Source organism: Cupressus sempervirens, chromosome 3, assembly GCF_028749045.1.
Source record: "Cupressus sempervirens isolate cs-2001-9-10 chromosome 3, ASM2874904v1, whole genome shotgun sequence".
In the NCBI taxonomy this organism is placed as follows: Eukaryota; Viridiplantae; Streptophyta; class Pinopsida; order Cupressales; family Cupressaceae; genus Cupressus; species Cupressus sempervirens.
The window spans coordinates 145621741-145640964 of record NC_143120.1 but is presented as its reverse complement, the minus strand read 5'-3'; the positions used below and the strand labels follow the sequence as shown (position 1 = coordinate 145640964).

Sequence of the window (19224 nt, the reverse complement as noted above, 5' to 3'; positions counted from 1 at the left end):
AGTTGGATAATGACACCCTGAATGATTTGAGAAAAAAGAAGCTATGTTTTCATTGCAGAGAGCCTTGGGATTTATCTCATAAGTGTCCTCTCAAGGCTAAGGCAAATCAAATGGAGTATTTCTTAGCAGAGGAGTCACAGTCAGAGAGGGAGGATCAGCACTCTGATTCAAATGAGGATAGCACTACAGAGGGGAGCAGCATTCCTAAGGATGAGAAGTCATTGGCACAATTAACGGGGGCTCAAAAGGCAATCACATTTAAGGTCATGGGTACTATCCAAGGGTAGAAAGTGATCTCACTCATTGACACTGGGGCCACACATAATTTTATAGATGCACAATTGGTAGCCAAGAGAGGTTTACAGACCGAGGAGCACGCTGGGTTTAGAGTCATGGCAGCTAATGGTGACAAACTATTATGCAATCAAAAGATATCTAATCTTCACATCAGGTTTGGAGATGGCTATGAGTTGGAGGATGAATTCTATGTAGTACACATGGGAGACTATGATGTCATCCTCGGTATGACATGGATGGCTTCGGTAGTTGAGTTCACACTCAACCTAGCAAAATTGGAAATGAGGTTTCAGCATGAAGGGAGAACTGTTGTACTTAGAGGACTTTCAGACGAGAGTTGCAGAGTAGTCTCCCTGAGGAGAATGCAAAGAATTTTTCGGCATAATGACATAGAGTGGGTAGCAGAATGTTTGACTATGCTAGCTTCATGGGAGCCACAAGTGAAGAGTCATCCACCAAATATCTAGGAGATACTTGACAGGCACACTAAGGTATTTGGCGAGATTCCGCATGGGGTTCCTCCTAACATGGGGATAGAGCATGGTATTGAGCTCAAGGAGACAGCCAAACTAGTTATGATTACTCCCTATCATCATCCTAAGAAACACAAGGATGAGATAGAGAAGGCAATTAAGGAGTTGTTGGAGATGAGGCATATCAGGCCTAGTAAGAGCCCCTTTGCTTCAGCAGTAGTGTTGGTAAAGAAAAAGGATGGAACGATGCGCATGTGCATCAATTACAGGGCATTAAATAAGAAGACCATTAAGAACAGATATCCCATCCCACAAATAGATGAGTTGATTGATGAGTTACATGGTGCATGCTTTTTTACAAAGATTGATCTACGGTCAGGGTATCATCAAATTAGGATAAGGGAGGAGGACATTGAGAAGACAGCTTTTCGATGTCACTATGGCCACTTCGAGTTTTTGGTTATGCCATTTGGGCTAACCAATGCCCTTGCTACGTTCCAGAGTTGCATGAATCAGGTATTTAGGGAGCAGCTTAGTAGATTTGTCTTGATTTTCTTTGATGACATTTTAGTCTTCAGTAAGACTTGGGAGGAGCATTTACAACATCTTGAGATGGTGTTGTCCACTTTGGAGAAAGAGTCACTATATGCCAAGGAATCTAAGTGCAAGTATGGGATGACTGAGCTACTATATCTTGGGCATATCATCAGTGCAAATGGAGTTCGGATAGATCCTGAAAAGATTAGGGCTATTGTTGATTGGCCTACTCCTATGAATCTTACACAACTTAAGGGGTTCCTTGGTCTCTGCAGGTTTAATAGGAGATTTGTTAAGGGATTTTCACAGATGTTGCACCCTTGACAGACCTTACTAGGAAAGGGGCCTTCACATGGACAGAGGTAGCTCAAAGAAGCTTTGACCATTTCAAGAAGGTGATGTCATCATGTCTAGTATTGGCTCTACCGGACTTCACGAAGCCATTTGAGCTTCATTGTGATGCATCAGGTGATGGGATTGGGGCAATCTTGATGTAGGAGAAGCACCCCATTGTTTTTGAGAGCAGGAAGCTCCATGGAGTGGAGAGGAGCTATTCCATCTATGATCGGGAGATGCTGGCTATTATGCATGCATTGGCCAAGTTTCAACCCTACCTAATTGGGGGGAAGTTTGTTATCAAAATTGATCACAACAACATCAAGTACTTCATGAGCTAGCGTGATTTGAATGATAGATAACAGAAGTGGATTACGAAGTTGCAGGCCTATGACTTTGACATTGAGTTTGTCAAAGGTAAAAAGAATGTGGTGGCAGATGCTTTATCCAAGAGACCTCATATTTGTGCTCTAGCTGAGATTACAGGAGATAGGAGAAATAAGATTACGACAGAGTATGCAAGGGACACTTGGGCCTTTGGAGTGATTGCAAGCACCATATAGGATGATCGTTATGTGGTGATGGACGGATTGATCAAGTTCCAGGATAGGATATATTTGATTCCTTCATCACAGTTTAGGGAGGTAATACTGAAGACATTTCATGATGCACTTACAGCTAGACATCTGGGGGTCTTTAAGACCTATAGGAAAATCCATGAGCAGTTCACATGGAAAGGGCTCAAGGATGATGTTCAGAAGCATGTCAGGGAGTGTGCAGTTTGTCAGCAGAATAAGGGAGAGCACACATATCCTGCAGAGTTGTTACAGCCTTTACCCATTCCGGATAGGAAATGGGAAAGTATTTCTATGGACTTCATCACCGGGTTACCACGAGTACAAGGGAGAGATTGCATGTATGTGGTAGTTGATCAGTTGACGAAATCTGCTCACTTCTTTGCTATTCCATCCACTTACACAACAGCACAAGTGGCTGATCTTTTCTTCAAAGAGATATTCAGGTTACACGGGCTACCTAGTTTTATTGTCAGTGATCGGGATAGTAATTTTATGAGCACTTTTTGGCAGGAATTGTCTGGGTTGTGTGATACAGATCTTATACCTAGCACTAGTTATCATCTGCAGATAGATGGGCAGACAGAGATTGTGAACAAATGAGTGAAAGGATATTTGAGGAACTATGTGACTGCACAACAAAGGGCTTGGGTCAAATGGCTACATATGGGAGAGTATTGACCACTTATCATATGTCCATCAAGATGACTCCATTCATGGCACTGTACGGTTATGAAGCACCTAGTTTCATGGATCTAGTTTTGGGGAATAGTAGAGTGCCCAAAGCAAGAAACTTCTTGCAGGATAGTTAGGATATTTTGAGGGTGCTTAAGGAGAATATACAGCAAGCCCAAAATCAGCAGAAATTGTATGCTGACCAGCACTAGATAGAGCGCAGCTTTGAGGTTGGGGATATGGTTTACTTGAGGCTACAACCATACAAACAGTCATCACTCAAGAAAAGCAGAGCAGAGAAGTTGAAGCCTAGGTTTTATGGTCCCTACAGAGTGATTCGCAAGGTTGGCGAGGTGGCCTACGAGATTGAGCTTCTAGAGGGCAGTCGGGTGCATAATGTGTTTCATGTGTCAAGGCTTAAAAAAGCCATCAGTCAGAGAGTTGTGCCTTCTGTAGAATTGCCACCATTAGATGAGGAGGGAAAGCTCATATTGATTCCTGAGGCTATTCCGGATACCAGGGAAAGGACTCTGCGAAACAAATTAATTAAAGAATATTTAGTCAAATGGACACACCTGCCAGAGGAAGATGCTACTTGGGAGAGTGAGTAGGTGCTACAGCAAACAGGACTGAGATTGCTTGAGGACAAGCAATTTCAAAGAGGGCGGACTGTAATGTCCCCATCTTTTTAGCAACTCGGTGGAGTTCTTAGCCTTTACATTCTCCAAAGGCTAAGTGGAGAAATAAGAAATTGATTAAATTAATTTCTTATAAAGTCATTAAAGAAATTAAAATTAAAAGGTGACTTTATATTTAATTAATTTAATTAATTATTGTATTGCAAGCAAAAGCTTCTAGATAGTGCATTTATATTGGAAGGGGGGGAGCCTCTAGTAATTTAATTTTCTAGAAGCACAATTAATTATTGTATTGCTAGGGAGGAGTTTCTAGAGAGTGCATTAATTATTGGAAGAGGGAAGCTTCTAGTCAATGCAATTAATTAATATTTTATTTCCTTCTAGAAGGGTGAAGGAAAAGTATAAATAGAGGTGGGAGCGTCATTGTTTGGCATCGGATTATGGTGAATTGCATTTGATAAGAGCTTGGATGTGTGAGTTATAGATTTGTTCTTGGCATTAGAAGATGTCTATCCTCTCTTGTGACATTCTAGACGTCATTCCCTTGGGTTTTGGCCTTTGGAATTCATTGCTATGTATTTGATTTTATTAGTTTGAGAACTAATATTATTTCAGCAGTTGGTTCAGTTCTTGGGCATTTCCAAGGTGCCCATTACACAATGTCTCTTTGACTACCAGCAAGAAACTCTTCAAACTTCATATGCTATGCAAACATTATAAAGCTTTCAATTCTGAACATTGATAAGAAAGAAAGACACTCAGTAATTTGCCTAACAATACAAGAAGTGGAAAGCCTTCCATTGTCCAACTCTTCACAAGTTATGTTGAGATTTTTCATCTGTTGATGAAGAAGACTCTCCACAGTCTTCGGAAGCTAACACCAAAAGACAAGGCTCTGCTGCAAGGAGGATTTTTCACAATGATGACTCGGTGGTGGCCTTTCCAAGGAGCTTCCAGAAACAACAAGGTAGCCTTCCTCTGCCACCCAACTATGGACCTTTAGAGCCCCAGCCATTGCATTACCAAACTCTAGTTGTTGGTTATTTCCTGACTCCCAATATGTACAATCATTACAGCTATTGAGCTAACAAGTGCAAAGTTGATAAATTTACAATTTCTCCTTGTACACACACACAGACAGTCAATAAAGAGAAACTGCAATGGTATGAAGGATTTCCAAACTCAATCGATATTCAAGCAATTCAACTCAGTATAAATTCCAACCTGTCGATGCAACACCTGGGACTGCTCATCATTGTTGGAATCTGAAATAAACAATCTTAAAAATTTCTAGTTCTGGATCTTTTCATTAAACCTGGCTCTGATACAATGTTAATGTTTTGAATCAAAATAGCAAAACCAAAAAGCCGATATTATATACAAAACACAAGAACATATAGACACAGATATTTACCCTGGGAAAACCCTCCTACATGAGGCAAAAACCCAACCACACTCAAAGCAGATCCTTTATTGAATCATTAAAGCATTCAGTACAAAGGTTGACAAGCTAAATCAGAATCAGGACTTCTTCACCAAGACTATAATCTCATAACAGGCATATACAGAATAAATACTTTTCTACAGAATATGGCTTTCCCCTTTTACAAAGTTCTTCTGCTCAAAGCAATAATAAATCCCCTCAGAGCAATAATAATGATCTCACGCTCAATCAGGTGAAAGAATAACCAGTGATTGTTAACACTTAACAGTCAATCGATAGATACCTTCTTCACAGTGTGAATGCACCTCCCATGTTCACAATTTGCATAAAAAAATATAATGCTCTAAGTATCTCATAGATACTACCAACACAAGAACAATATCATATTGTTTTGCACCTGTTGCTCTCTTTTCATCCTGATGATGGATCACGTAGTGTGATTCGAAACGTTGATGGTAAAAAATCTCTACACAATCAAATCCAGAAAAAAAATACTATTAATATCATATATGATCGCATAGAAAATGGTTGCAGTAATCTCCAATGCACAGAAAATAACAGAAGATTGCATAATATCTATTGTGACCTTCCAATACACAGTCTCTATCCTTCAATACTAATGAAATACACAAAAGACCACCATTGAAAATCAAGTATCGGCACTACCATAGTCCATGGAAATACGAAAGAGATCAAGAAAACCAACATCTCTTCCACTGTACTCAGCATCGCATCAATCAGCAACCATTACACATAAAGGCATTAATCAATAATATATGATGCCTAAAATAAGAGAGAGAGAGAGAGACAAAATTATTACAAGATACAAAGGTACGTGTTTACACGCTGGCACATGAGTTGGCAGCAGATACAAAATAGAGCTGAAGGAAGACATAATATGAATTGATGGCAGCACAAAGGCAAAAGACTCGAGCCATATAAAAGTTCTTCAATATTGTACAAAACAAAAAGGTAGGCTGATATACCGATAAAAAAAAGGTATGCTGATATCTCCTGAAGCTACAAACTTTAACAGAAAGATGGAATTAATTGAGGAGATGTAATTATGATTGTTGTGTCTGTTTGAAGAGAGGCATCTATACAAAAATAAGGATATAAGCAGGAGACCAAACACACTCATTCAGGCATGGATGAATTGGGAATTATTATTTATAAATGGGCACTCACCAAAGAAAATAAATTACATTATATTTCTGACAAGCATCTTGTGACAGAAAATTATGCTGTAACTTATTCAAAAATTAAATACTGATCTACAGAATATTATCCTGAATTCCATCATGAATAGAGGACCTATATATGGTAGAGTATATGTTCTGTACCTCAATATTGGTTTATAGTAATGAGATTACACACACACACATATCAGTAATATTGTACTTTATTTATACATATCTATTTATATCTATTGATACTCCAACTTAATACACTCAATTTAATAGTGCAAAGCAAATTTTAGTGAAGGTGAAAATCAGAATTGCAATAAAATCAAATGCAAATTAAGACCAAATGCAGTTTGGATTCAAGCAGACCAAGGTGATTTCCAGCAGTAATGGTGATCTATATCTGATTTGAAACCAAAATAGGATCATATACAAAGCAGATCCTAGTGAATTAGCAAAGGAAACAAATTGGAAATCAGAAATTCAAATCAAAACTAGAGATTGCGTAATGATAATGCATGGGTAGGGTTTAGATGGTGAACAAGAGAAATTCCTTCACCCAAACACAACTTCGATGCTAAATTGAAATCATATTATTAGGAGAAGATGTTTTACAGTTTTAGAGTACGCAAGGTTTTTCTCTTTTTCGGCAAGGAAATAAGGAGGATGTTCAAGATCAAGCCTCTTCATGTGCAAGGAGGAGCCATTGCAGAATCAGAGGTAATGTGGATAAAGGAAGGACATAACGGCTTCAAGACTTTAAGAAAGATGAAAGTAAAAGGAAGAGTTGGAATTGCAAATTCCAAAAATCAAGTCACAACTACAAGGGAATCAAAGATTAATACAATGGAGATCCATTATCAACATGAAAGATGATAGCAAGTTCAAGAACTAACATGAGATTTCAAAACCAATGGCACTTTCAAGTGGCGTGCCAAGCAAAAGAAGAGGTTTAAGGTTAGAAATCAAAATGAAAAAAAGGAGGTGCAAGTGCAATTATCTGCAAGGGAAGGGATTGTGAAATGCCTTGCTTACATTTTGACCTTGTGAAATGATATAATGTCCCAGAAAGAAAGTATCATTGATGTGATGATCATGTTGTACATCCAATTTTTTTGTAAACCTCAACCAAGGGTGATGATCGAATTGCAAATATACACATCTCATGGAATGAAGAAAGTCAAGATGCAGATCAAGTTCAAAGACAAAGAAATTGCAAAGGAAGATGAAGGTTGGCAAGTTCAAGTCATGAAGGAAGATTGAGGCTAAGATACCATGACAAGTAAAATTCAAGATTGTGTCAATGAGAAGATTTCCAAAGAAAGGAGGATGAAGAAGTGGAGTTGAAACAAAGATTGCAAAATAAACACGTTCAGGTGGTGTCCAATCAGAGGATTCTGAATTGATATGTCCAAGTTCATCCAATCAAATTCATCCACAAGTGGCTTATGGATTGCATTTAATGTTTTACCAAAATGAATTTTCTCATTGGTTCATCCTCAAACCTCAATGCAATTGAATTTTTTCATTGGTCAAGATTTGTTGTTTGTTGTAAGTAGTAGTTGTAACTATATTTGAAATAACTTGGGCTGTTGATCTTAGATCAATCTGAGTTGTCCATTGTACTTGAAGCCTCTATATAAGAATTGCTCAAATCATTTGTACGGGGAGTTTTGCAGAAAGTGTTGCTGAAATATTGCCAAAATAATTGCAAATTGATTGTTGTTTCATGGTGAATACTTGTGTTATTTGGGAGTGTTGCATGGTTTCCATACTTCTCACTTAAGAGTAGAACCTGCTTAAGTAAAAGTAGAAATTGTTAAGTAGTTAGTAGATAATGAAAGATATTATTGTTGGTGATTAGTGGTGAAACTTATATTCATACCTTTTGGTACATGTTGATTGCAAGTAACAATGCAAGGTTGGATTGAACTCTATTGCAAGCAATTAACTTCATTTGTTTCATGCTCATTGATTTGCATAGTTTATGGCTTTGACATGTATGAACAATTTGAAACTCATCCATGCATCCTTAGAAGATAGCAACCTCCTTAGTTTAGCAAGGACTGGTTTAGTTTCATAAAATCTTCAGTAGTCTCCTAAATTGGTGGATTAGAAGTAGAGGTAGCTTAGACTTCTAGACTCATATCCGATTTGCAATTTATTCAAATTATTGTTAGGATTGGTTGAAAAGCTCAAATTGCCAAATCATTAGTCGTAAAGAAAGTTGATAGATCCTCCACAGAATACCAATGTAAGGCCCCAGGTGGTTGAATTGTGTCCAACAGAAAGTCGCTTGTCCACATTGTAAACCTTGGGGTCACTTCCCTTGTTACGAAATATCATTATATTGTTTAGCACTTAAAGTTTCCTTGTCCAAAAGAGGATTAGTTACCTAGTATTCTATCCTGCATGTTAGGCAGTGACAAAACTTGCATAAATAGGACCATTACAAATTGCCATTTGCAAGCGGATTCCAAACCCTAGTTGGGAATTTTAGGGTAAATCAACTAGAGTCCCAATTGAGGACATTATGGATACATATTACAACTATTTATAGCTAATCATAAATTCCACTTTATATATTTCAATGTAAGGGAGAGTCGCACTTCTTCAACATATCTGCCCCTTTGCAATGGTTTTTCAAAATTACCACACAACCTTTCATTATTAAAACCCTTTGAAAGAGTTACAAACCTTCATCATTGTTTTCATTAAAAAAGTAACTTGTTTTCTTCTGTATTCTTCCATTAATCCTTCCTCAATTCATATTCTCCCTCTTTCTTCCTCCATATCTCCTCTCAAATGAGCTTTTCTCCCTTTAATATCTTATGTCGAGGGAGTCACAACTCTTCATTGCATACTTCTTAACCTTTTGTTAAACTTAATTAAATTGTAACTATATTGTAGTATATTTTATTTTTATTTTTTTACATTTCAACTTTATTAATATTCATTATTAAATCCTATTTCAGAAAGGGGACAATGTAGTCCACCCTTCCCAAAATTGCCCATCTTGAAGTGATGCCAATTTTATCCTAATCTTTCAATGTGAGTAGCTTCTACTACATAACTCTAATATTAACTCAACTTGCAAATTTAAATCAAAATATTCTTTTGTATTATTCCTAACTGGGGTGTCCTAATAATTCTCAACAATGTGAACTAGTGTTTATATTAAGATGACAATTAGAAGCGTGACATACAATAAATTCATATCTTGCCATTGTCACTTAGTTATTGTCATATATTTGGACCAAGTTAGTAGAGCCTTCCTCATTGACTTAAATGCAGCCATTAATTTATCTTTACCCTGCAAGCTGGCAAGATCAATGCTCTAATACCACTTGTAATGTCCCACAATTTGACAAAATAATGTACATACATAAGCTACTCCATAAGGAGTTTAAGATAAGTATTATGACTATTTTGTATGTAATCATAAATTCATCTTGGTAGGAGCTACGAGAGGGCACCAGTAAACTAGCCAGCCCATCTAAGCCTGAGAGTACATAAAATTCATATCACAGCAACTTGCCCCTGTTCCACAAGTAAAATGAACATCCAGTTATGACTAGCTCCATCCCTTAGGGCATCCCACAAGTGGCAAGAATGTCCAACTATGACCAATCCAGCACTTATGGTAATCAAATTGCCTCTCAGCCCAAAAGAGGCAGGAGTGTCCGACTATGGTCAATTCCATCTCTTGGGGTGGCATACTTAGTTTGGTGAGCCTATAAACCACATCTCCCTATGATCCTCCAACTCATATCATACATGTCAACACAAAAAATGCATAACCTTATCACCCAATATACATACTATCACATACATCAAACATAATTATACCCTTTCATGCATACCAGTCCTAAATCAGAATTTCTACCATTGTCTGTTGTAAATCTGAATCTGATTCCCTTAGATAAAAATATTCTCTTAGATCAATATCTTTTTTGATATATTAGTAAATGATGATTTAATGATTGTTAATTTGATGAGTGATGAGTGATTATTGAATGGATCTCATTTGATCGCTGAATTTTTGTTCCTTTGATCCCAAGACAAAGTGATGATTGATGTGGATTTGGTAATTGTTTGTTTCATCTTGAGGATTGATTGTTTGCTTGATTTTTGAGGGATTAATGATTGATGGATGAATGAAAGATTTTTTTGATGGATTCATCAGTGAAGATTCATAAGTAACACTTGAATGATTAAAATGATCTCTTTTATACTTCGTTGGTAAAAGAGCCACCAACTTTCAAAAGGCTTGAGTCAACACCCCTCATTGCTGCCCTTTGAGAGAAATAAGTTATCTCCCAAATTGATTTCAATGATTTGTCTTCAATGTATTCCTCAAATGAACCCTTCTCCTTTTATATCTTACAATGTGAGGGAGGTCATGCCTCTTCAACGCATCTGCCCCTTTGCAATTACCACCCTTTGAAAGAGTTAAAACCCTTAGATTTCTGCCCTTCAAGAGAGACAACCTTTCATAATCACTATCTTTTAAGAGAGTCACAACCCTTCATCAGTGCAGCCCTTGAAAGAGTCCCTTATTTTCTTCTCTTCTTCCATTGATCTTTCTTTAATTCCTATGCTGCCGTCTTCCTTCCTTCATCCACATCTCCTCTCTTATAAACTTTCATCCCTTTTAATCTTAAGTTAAAGAAGTCACAACTCCTCAGTGCAATCCTCTTAACCTTACGTTATATTTATTAACTTGTAACTATATTATACTATTTTTTTAAATTTTACTTATTTATTATTAAATCCTATTTCAGAAAGGAGATGTTACAGATCCCAAAGGTAGCAATGGATGGGGAGGTAATGGAGAAAGCAGAGATTTATGCAGATCTGATACTAATTAGTAATTTGTGGGTTTAATCATTTTTGGCCAAACTTAGGATTTACATAAATGGGTTAAATTTTGGTTCCACGTTGTATCTGCATATACAGAGATTTTTCTTCGTTTGCAAGGTTTTTCCATTTCTGTATTTGAAACTAAAGCTGATAGAGATTGGATTATGAGAAAGGGTTCTTGGGTATGGGATAATGCTGTTCCCTATGCTAAATCCTGGTTTCCTGATTTCAATCCTTTATCAGAAAAATTCAAGGCTTGTCAGTTTGGGCAAGGTTGCTCAATCTTCCATTACATTTTCAGCTCCCTTTTTCGTTGAAAAGAATAGGGAAATTATGCCTAGGTAACTTTGGTAGAATGGATACTCCTTAGCTCTCAGCCAAATAAATGTCACCTCAGACTTGTGCTCTTATATCGGGTTGTAAAAATATTCTGGGTTTATAACGAAACCCTCCAACTAAAAAATGTAGTACAAGAAATTCTTTGGAAAAATGTATGTCTTCTGAAACTGAAAAGCTTTCTTTCTACTTTTGCATAAATTCTGGCATAATTGTAAACAAATTTGTTAATGAAATTGCCAGCAAAAAATTGGCTGAAAGAAGGAAATAGCATATGGAAGCAATGCCATGATTACAAAAAGCTGGCTTTTACATTTAGAATCTGTTTTGGAATTGGTCATTTGTCTGTTTCTTGTCAGAGCAGAATAAGGAAATCTTTTGGCAAAATGTCATGGTGGCATAATGCTGAGAAGCAGATTTTGCTTGTGTTTGCTCTGTACTCTGTAGAATGGGGAACTCTTGACCTCTTCCTCAAGGCAGGATTTATTAGCTGAACCTCGCCTTCTGTGCTCTAAGAATAAAACAAAGATGCATCTATATATCTTCCGAAAGATGCATTCTTCTCGAACAGGATAATGAATCTCCAAATTCAATAATCTATGTAAGCTCCTTCTAAGGAGATTAGGGAGAACGTAATCATATGAAGAAGCCTATGGCTGAGGCACATTCAGGCCATAAAGATAGTGCAGTACTTAAATAGGTCTTCCCTCAAAAGCATACTATTATAGATGTGGAAGAAATAATGTTGCTGAAAAATTGAGAGCACACAATTCCTACTGCTCACGGAAGGAAGCTGGTAGCCTCTCAAAAAGAATGACGCAGGTATTTTAGAATTGTCATTCCTAATATTTTGGGAGTAAACTATGTTCAAAGAATATAGAGAATTCAGAAGTAGATTTTTTCCTAGGAGGTAAGGATTATAAAAATATATTAGATAAGATCTCCCTGTAGCTGGATGGCTGGAAATGTGTCACACTGAAAACACTGAATTCCAGAAGAATGTAATATTGTATAGTCAAAGAAGATGAAAATTGTGGGTTAGAGACCACCATTAGTTATTGATCATTTTATGCCAAATGTTCGCTTGCAACAAATTAAAAAATTTGTTCCAAGGGTGAGGGCCCCTTTAAATCTTTCACTAGTTTATTTTAAAAACAAAAATCATAAGAGACGTGATATGAAATAAGTCAATTGTGTCTGTTTCCTTGAACCCCATGAGTGTATAACATTTGGTGCTTGGGAGGTCTTGGCAATGTGACATAGATCCTATATGCAAAAGACTATTTATTACAATGGGGAAGCAAACATTTGCATTGTGATGAAAGGATGGTAAAAAGAACCTTTTAGAATCTTTATGAAATTAAGGAAATGAGTATACTCATATTTGGCTCTTCCGTGCTAAAATCAGAAGATTTTTGAAATTGTCAGCAAATCGTGAGGTGCTGGGCAGAAGGTAATCATGATATCTGGGAAGGAAAAGGATCTCAACAGTAAACAGATAGAACCTTTTGCAGAGTAAAAATGTCTTTAGCAGGGTTGCCAGTAGTGGTTTTTAAGTTTATGCACAGTTCTGAAACTGCTTAGGAGCATACTTGTTGATGGTTGCAACTTTATAAAATTCAATGTGTAAAGGTGCAACCTAAGTTTGATTGGTGAGGCAACTCATAATGATTTGGTTGGTCAGCAGAATCCAAGTAAAACATTGGAAGCCAGTGCCAATAGGGGAGAAGTGTGAAATGCTTTCAGAAGAAGTTTACAATGAAAGTTACCAGTTTCCATATGCCACTGCTCAGTTTTTGGAGAGAAAATGGAATCTGAGTTTGATTAGTAACACGACTCACAAGGAAGATTTGATTGGTGATGCAAAATACCAGTAAAATTTAAGAACATAAGAAGCCAGTGCCAAGAAGTAAAGAAGACTTTTGGAAAAAGTTTACAATAAAAGATAAAAATTCCATATGACACTGCTCAAGTTTTTGAGAGGAGAGACAGTAATGCTTTCAACAAGGTGGACAATAGTGTGGCAAAGTTGTTTCTTGTCATACACTCATAAACCAATTGTTATAGATCTATGCCAATGAATAAACAATGTGAGTTGGAACAGAACTTTTTGTGGGCCCCAATCAACTGTATCAGCATACAAGGACTTTGAAGTGAAGAAAGAAAAAAGAGATGGAGAAAATATCCAATTGGGAATTTGGGCAATGACAGCTGCAATATGAAGAACAACTCTAGAGTTCCAGTGATTATTATGACAGCAAGAAGATACTGCAAAACATAAATATACATTTCAGTATATGAAATAGCTCAGAGTTTGCAAATTCACTTTCGTTTGCAGAATGTGAAGAAAGCTAGAGATTTTGTTTTAAAAAATAATAAAAGCAAGATTTATATTTCATTCTATATTGGGCGTCCTCTTTGTTACACAAAATGCAGCATTTAAATTGGAAAAGTTTATACAGAAAATTATTGGACCGACAATCACATGCAGTTCAACAGTTAGCTACAAAATGCAATCCTGTTGCAGGGGAAAAAACAGCATAAGTGAGTTATCTAAAGTGAACACTTTAATATTTTCAAATTAATCTAAAAAATCATTCCACATTTGAATAAGACATCACCTCAATCGACTTCAATGCCCCTACTTGCTGCAAGTATAATTATCAGTATAAGTATCAGATGCAACTGAAATTGCACTCAACTGTCTGATTGGACTAGGTGGACATTACAGGTTCATTTGTGGTCAAACTCATCTGATGCCAACAAATTAGCAGAGCTGAAACTCATTTGGGAAGTTGCATTTGTTCTTATTTTGTCTCTTCATACAGTATAAGTTCCAATATCTCTTCTGGAATCTTGTGTTCATCCTTGAGCATAAATACACCCACTGACATATGTGATGAAGGAGGTTTTTCCTTCTTGGGAAGGCAAGGACGAATTAGAGAGATAGAGTTCAACTGTCCCATAGACTGCCTGGTCTTGTGGGTGTCATTAAAAATCTTCATTCATCCATCCAATCAAGCTATCTCACTGCTGTAGACACCTAAAAACCTTTAGAAAATAAAGTATTTTTATTTTTTGAAAAATTCCTGATGACATCATCATTTATTAATTAATTAATTATTTAATTAATTTATTTATTTTTATGCCATTAAATCCCTTTATCTTAATTAAAAATATTTAATTAAGAAATCCCTCCCAAAAATGTTTAAATCTTATTTAAACATTATTTCCTTATTTATTAATTATTTAATTAATAAATTGACCAAAAAACCCAAAAAAAAATTTTTTAAAAAATTTTGCCCAAAACTTGGCCAATTTCCTTAAGACCACTAACCTCTTCCAAAATCTTCTAATCCTTCTTTAATTTTGATTAAAGGCTAATCCCATCATTTCCTACCCTTAATCCCAACTCAAAATATTTAATTAAGATTAAATATTAATCCTCATGTTTATTAAAAAAAATTTAATAAATATCTCCTCAACCCAAACCCTTGAAATAAATAAAACTTTATTTATTTCCTAAAAATCTAATTTATCCTCATCCTAAGAAGTTCTAGACTCTTCTAGAAAGTCTTCATCCTCATCCTAAGAAATTCTAGACTATTCTAGAAAGTCTTTATCCTCATCCAAAGTCTAGACTCTTCTAGAAGATGTCTTTAAACCTAATCCTAATCCCCTCCTAACCTTGTCACATTCCCTAAACATGGGTTAAGAATTACTAACCCAAGCCAAAGTTAACAAATATCTCCTCCTTCACCCACCCTCATTAAATGCCATCCACTTGCCTATCCCTAAGCTAATCTTAAACCATCCTAACCCATCCTCTAATCATTTGCACAAGCCTAAGCAAGCTTAAAACCCTCCTAATCAAGCCCAAGTCGAAATTGCTCTCATCTCCTTCAAAATATCTCAACCATAAAACTTTATGAAGCCCACTAGGCCATAAATGACTCTTCCAAGCCCTTTTATTGCTCTTACAAGTCATTATGAAGGTCTTTATGAAGATTTTATCCCTTGAGCCTCCTTTGTTGACTCATCCTTCCCCTTTCCTCCATCCTCTCACCATGTGACATGTGTCACTCCTTGATTGGCTGTAAGGAAGCACAATCCATGTGCTCTCCTCTCATGCAATCTGAGCCTTCCATAAGCTTTTTCCAATCCTTGCATCCTAGCCCTTGATCCCTCAAGCCCTTTGCCTATTTAAGAAATCCTCTCCCAAGTCATTTTAACACAATCCATGAAGTAAAGTCATAATGTCATTTTGAGAAGCCATTTTACATCAAAACCATACACTCACACCCAAATTCCAACTCCATTTGAAGCCCTTTTTGAAGCATAAGCTTGAGCATACATCCTATCTATTTAGACAAAGCTACTCAACAAGAGAGCTTCTCATTGAGAGAGTCCATTAATGACTCATATTCTCAATTGAGAGTTCATCTTAGTCTATCTTGAAGTTTATGAATTTTGTTTAGTTTGTAGAAGCTTTATTTAAATTTGGTTTCTATTAGCATACTAACATTGCTCATATACATTTTGGCATGCCCGGTGGGACCCCGCATGGGTCATCTTCATTAGCTTTTTTAGTCAAGTTTTGTATGTCATTTGCTGATTTTGGCTAATTTTGCTTGTTTTTGTGATTGGTAGGATTGTATAAATTGGTTTTGTAGGTCCACATGAGCATGAAGAAGACAAAGGAACTCATAGTATATCTAATAGTGTTTGCAGATTTTTCAAGTTTATAGGTGGACAAAGAACTTGGAATTCTTCTTCCTCTTCTTGTCTATATTCTTCTTATTCCATCTACTTCTTCTTCTTCTTCTTGTGGGAGATCTTGGCCATTTTTTTTAAGGAAGCAAAATCATACACACTTCTTTTTAGTGCTTAAAATGAACCCCCAAATCATACTTAAATCCATTAAAAACTAAAAATTTGTCAAAAAAAAAAAATCTTTTAACAAGTGAAACTAAACCAATCCAATCATTTGCATCCTTGCAACATCAAGGTTTTAGATGCATTCATGCAAAGTTAGGAACACTTCATTTTTGAGAATTTAAAAAGAACTTCAAGTTTCCATTTCAAAAGGTTCAAAATCAACACTAAGTGCACACTAAAATCTAAATCAAACTCAAAGCATCAATCAAGGATAAAATGAACCTCATTTGCAAATATTTTAAAGTTCTTTTAAAAATCTCATGAAAACTAAGAGTCCTAAATTGTTGCCAAAATTGTCCTAAAAAGCTTTGTTATTTGTTCCAAACAAATGTCTTGTTGCAAAATCTTGAATGTTTCTTAGGTTTTTCATGCATCAAAACAATCTAAGAATATCATTTTTGGGGCTTAAAATATGCAAACTATAACACAAAATCTTGAATGAAAACCAAAGTCCAAAGAGTCATTTTCACTTTTGAGTCCAAAACAATCTTGGATGATCTAAAGTTAAAACAAAGCACTTCAAAGTTTTTAAAACAACACACAAAATCTCAATCTTGAATGCTCAAAAGAAAAAATTTGAATGTTTAACCACTTGTCTTTGAATGCATGTTGCTAAAATCACTCTTGAATGCCATGGATTAAAATCAAATTTTCCTTGAATGCATGATTAAAACAACAAATTCAATCTTGAATGCCAAGGATCAATTAACCATTGCAATATCAAACACTTCATTTGGAACTTCTAAAAATTGAACAAAACAAATCTCTTTTCCACATGCAATCTAGGTAAAGTTTGATTTTTGGACATTTAAGAAACTTTGTTAAGTTAAAATACAAATTTGCAAAAATCAATTTGAGTAGTTCCTTGGACTCACCTCTTTTCTAATCACCCATCAAATATTAACCATTGGTTGCAATCTCAGCGCCATTTATGGAGATGGGTCTACTTGAAAAGGGTGTTAAATGTTCCACAATCTAACTCACTCACTTGGTCTTTGAATGTTTGCTTTAACTTTATCAAAATTCTTAAATGATCAAAACTCTAGGTTAAATCGATCACACTTCAAGTCTGGGCACTAAAATTGAACAACAACTAACGTGGAGAGCCTCGGGGCACGCGCTTGAAATCGAATCTCACACACTTTTGTTTTGGGCTTAAAACAAACTCACACTCAATCTTAAATGCCTTAAAGAAAATTAATCGATACTTGACGTGGAGGGCCTCCGGGCGCGAGTTTTCTTTTGTTGACCCTAACTCTTCTTATTGTTTGCATTCTTCGATCGATTTACTTTTGTTGGCGCTTCAAGTTGGAATTGAACATTGTCTCTTAAACATGAGTGCTTGCAAAGTCTAGATTAGCACACATAAGAGTTAGTTGGTAAAAGAACAAGCGTGTTTTTTAGCCCAAGGTCATCCAAGTCTTCTCTCCCCTTGTCGTCTTTCGAGGCCATCTTGGGTGCATAAGATTAGGATCCAAAACCTTGTTTCTTTTTAGGAGGCCTGCTTGGGGATTTCATCACCCCTTGGACGACTTCAACTCTAGCGTTCTGGCGGAGTATAAGAATCGGGAGGTAAATCGAAAGACACCTCTCTTGGGATCAAGATTTTGTCACTCGGGCTAAGCCTCAAGGAACTTTATACCCTTGAGAAGTGAAAGAGGAGAAGTGGGTTACCGCTCCTCTCGGCTGTGTGACATCTTTTTGGTCTCATCTACGGATTTGGACCTCACGTACCTTGGGTATATCGAGGACTCCTTAGCTAAACCAACTGTCAGCCTTGTAGACAACCATCTAGGATGTTAATGTGTTTGAGGTGACTGATCGAAACATTTGTAGAACATACACACTCCTTGGCGCAAGTATCACTTACTGAGAATCAAAAACTTCTATCTGGTTGTTTCTATCTATTGCTTGATCTTTTATTTGTTGAATGAATGTTTGCCAAACTTGGTCAATCCTAGCTTAGGGCATACTTAGCGTAGTCACTGCCTATTCCAGAAGTTGAATGAGTTGAAGCAAAACAACCAAGATCTCTCAAAGCCAAGCAGATTCAGGAATTGATGTCAGAGCAACCCAAACTCAAACAGAAGTTCCACAAAGTTAAACTCAAACCATCTCTAGCATACCAAGAACTTTCAGCCAAGAGAAAAGAAATAACACCAAGCCCACGAATTGCCAAACTCCACAAAGCAGAGGACAAAGCTACCGACGAAGCACTTCAAGAGGCCTAGTTAGAGCGCAACATCAAATTTAGCCAACATCCAGGAGTTAATCCTGCTTATGCCTTACCAACTAGGCATGATTTCTATGATTAGACACCCTTGTTTCTCCACATCTTCTTGGATAAGCTTCACTTTAGAGTCATCTTTGTAGAAAAGCCAGCCATCTTAGATTATCCCCTTAAGCATTATTAGCTCATCCATCTCATTTAGAATCAAACCATCTAGCCAGCAATCCAAAATCTGCACATCTAAGCTTTCAAAATTATTGTCACCTTGCCAAAAGTTTGCCATTCCAAATATCTTTCAAAATCCACCAATCTCACCAAGGTTATCCCTTTGACAGAGCTTTGTCTAGGGTAATCCAGCTTTGTCACTTGTTATCCCTCATCACCTTGAGCTAAAGGTTGGAATCCACAAGTGGTCAATCTCGTGTTCTTCCTAAAGGATCATCAGTCTATCCTTAAGTTGACACAATCACCACCAAGCTTGCACATAGGAAAGCAGACCTTTTGTGCTTTGGCAACATATCTTTGAAGTTAGAATCCCAAACCCAATCCTCCTTAGGTTTTGTCATATAGCTTTGCCTCAACCTAAGAAATCATTTGCATAGAAAAGCCTTCCCCCCTTTTTTGCATCCACCAGCATTTGTTGCATCCCATCCCTAGGAGAATTTTTCATGCCACCCGTCACTCGGTTAGCCAAGAAG

The 19224-nt window shown here is 36.6% G+C and overlaps 1 protein-coding gene across 1 annotated transcript in view; it reads right to left on the bottom strand.

Moving 5' to 3' along the window:
• Nucleotides 1–4983: 4983 nt before the first annotated feature.
• Nucleotides 4984–19224, bottom strand: part of LOC149565170 (uncharacterized) — a 29117-nt gene continuing 14876 nt past the window's right edge. The window contains exon 2 of the mRNA XM_089818720.1: nucleotides 4984–5441. The gene's annotated coding sequence lies outside the window, so the exon portion shown is untranslated. The remainder of the gene's footprint in view (nucleotides 5442–19224) is intronic.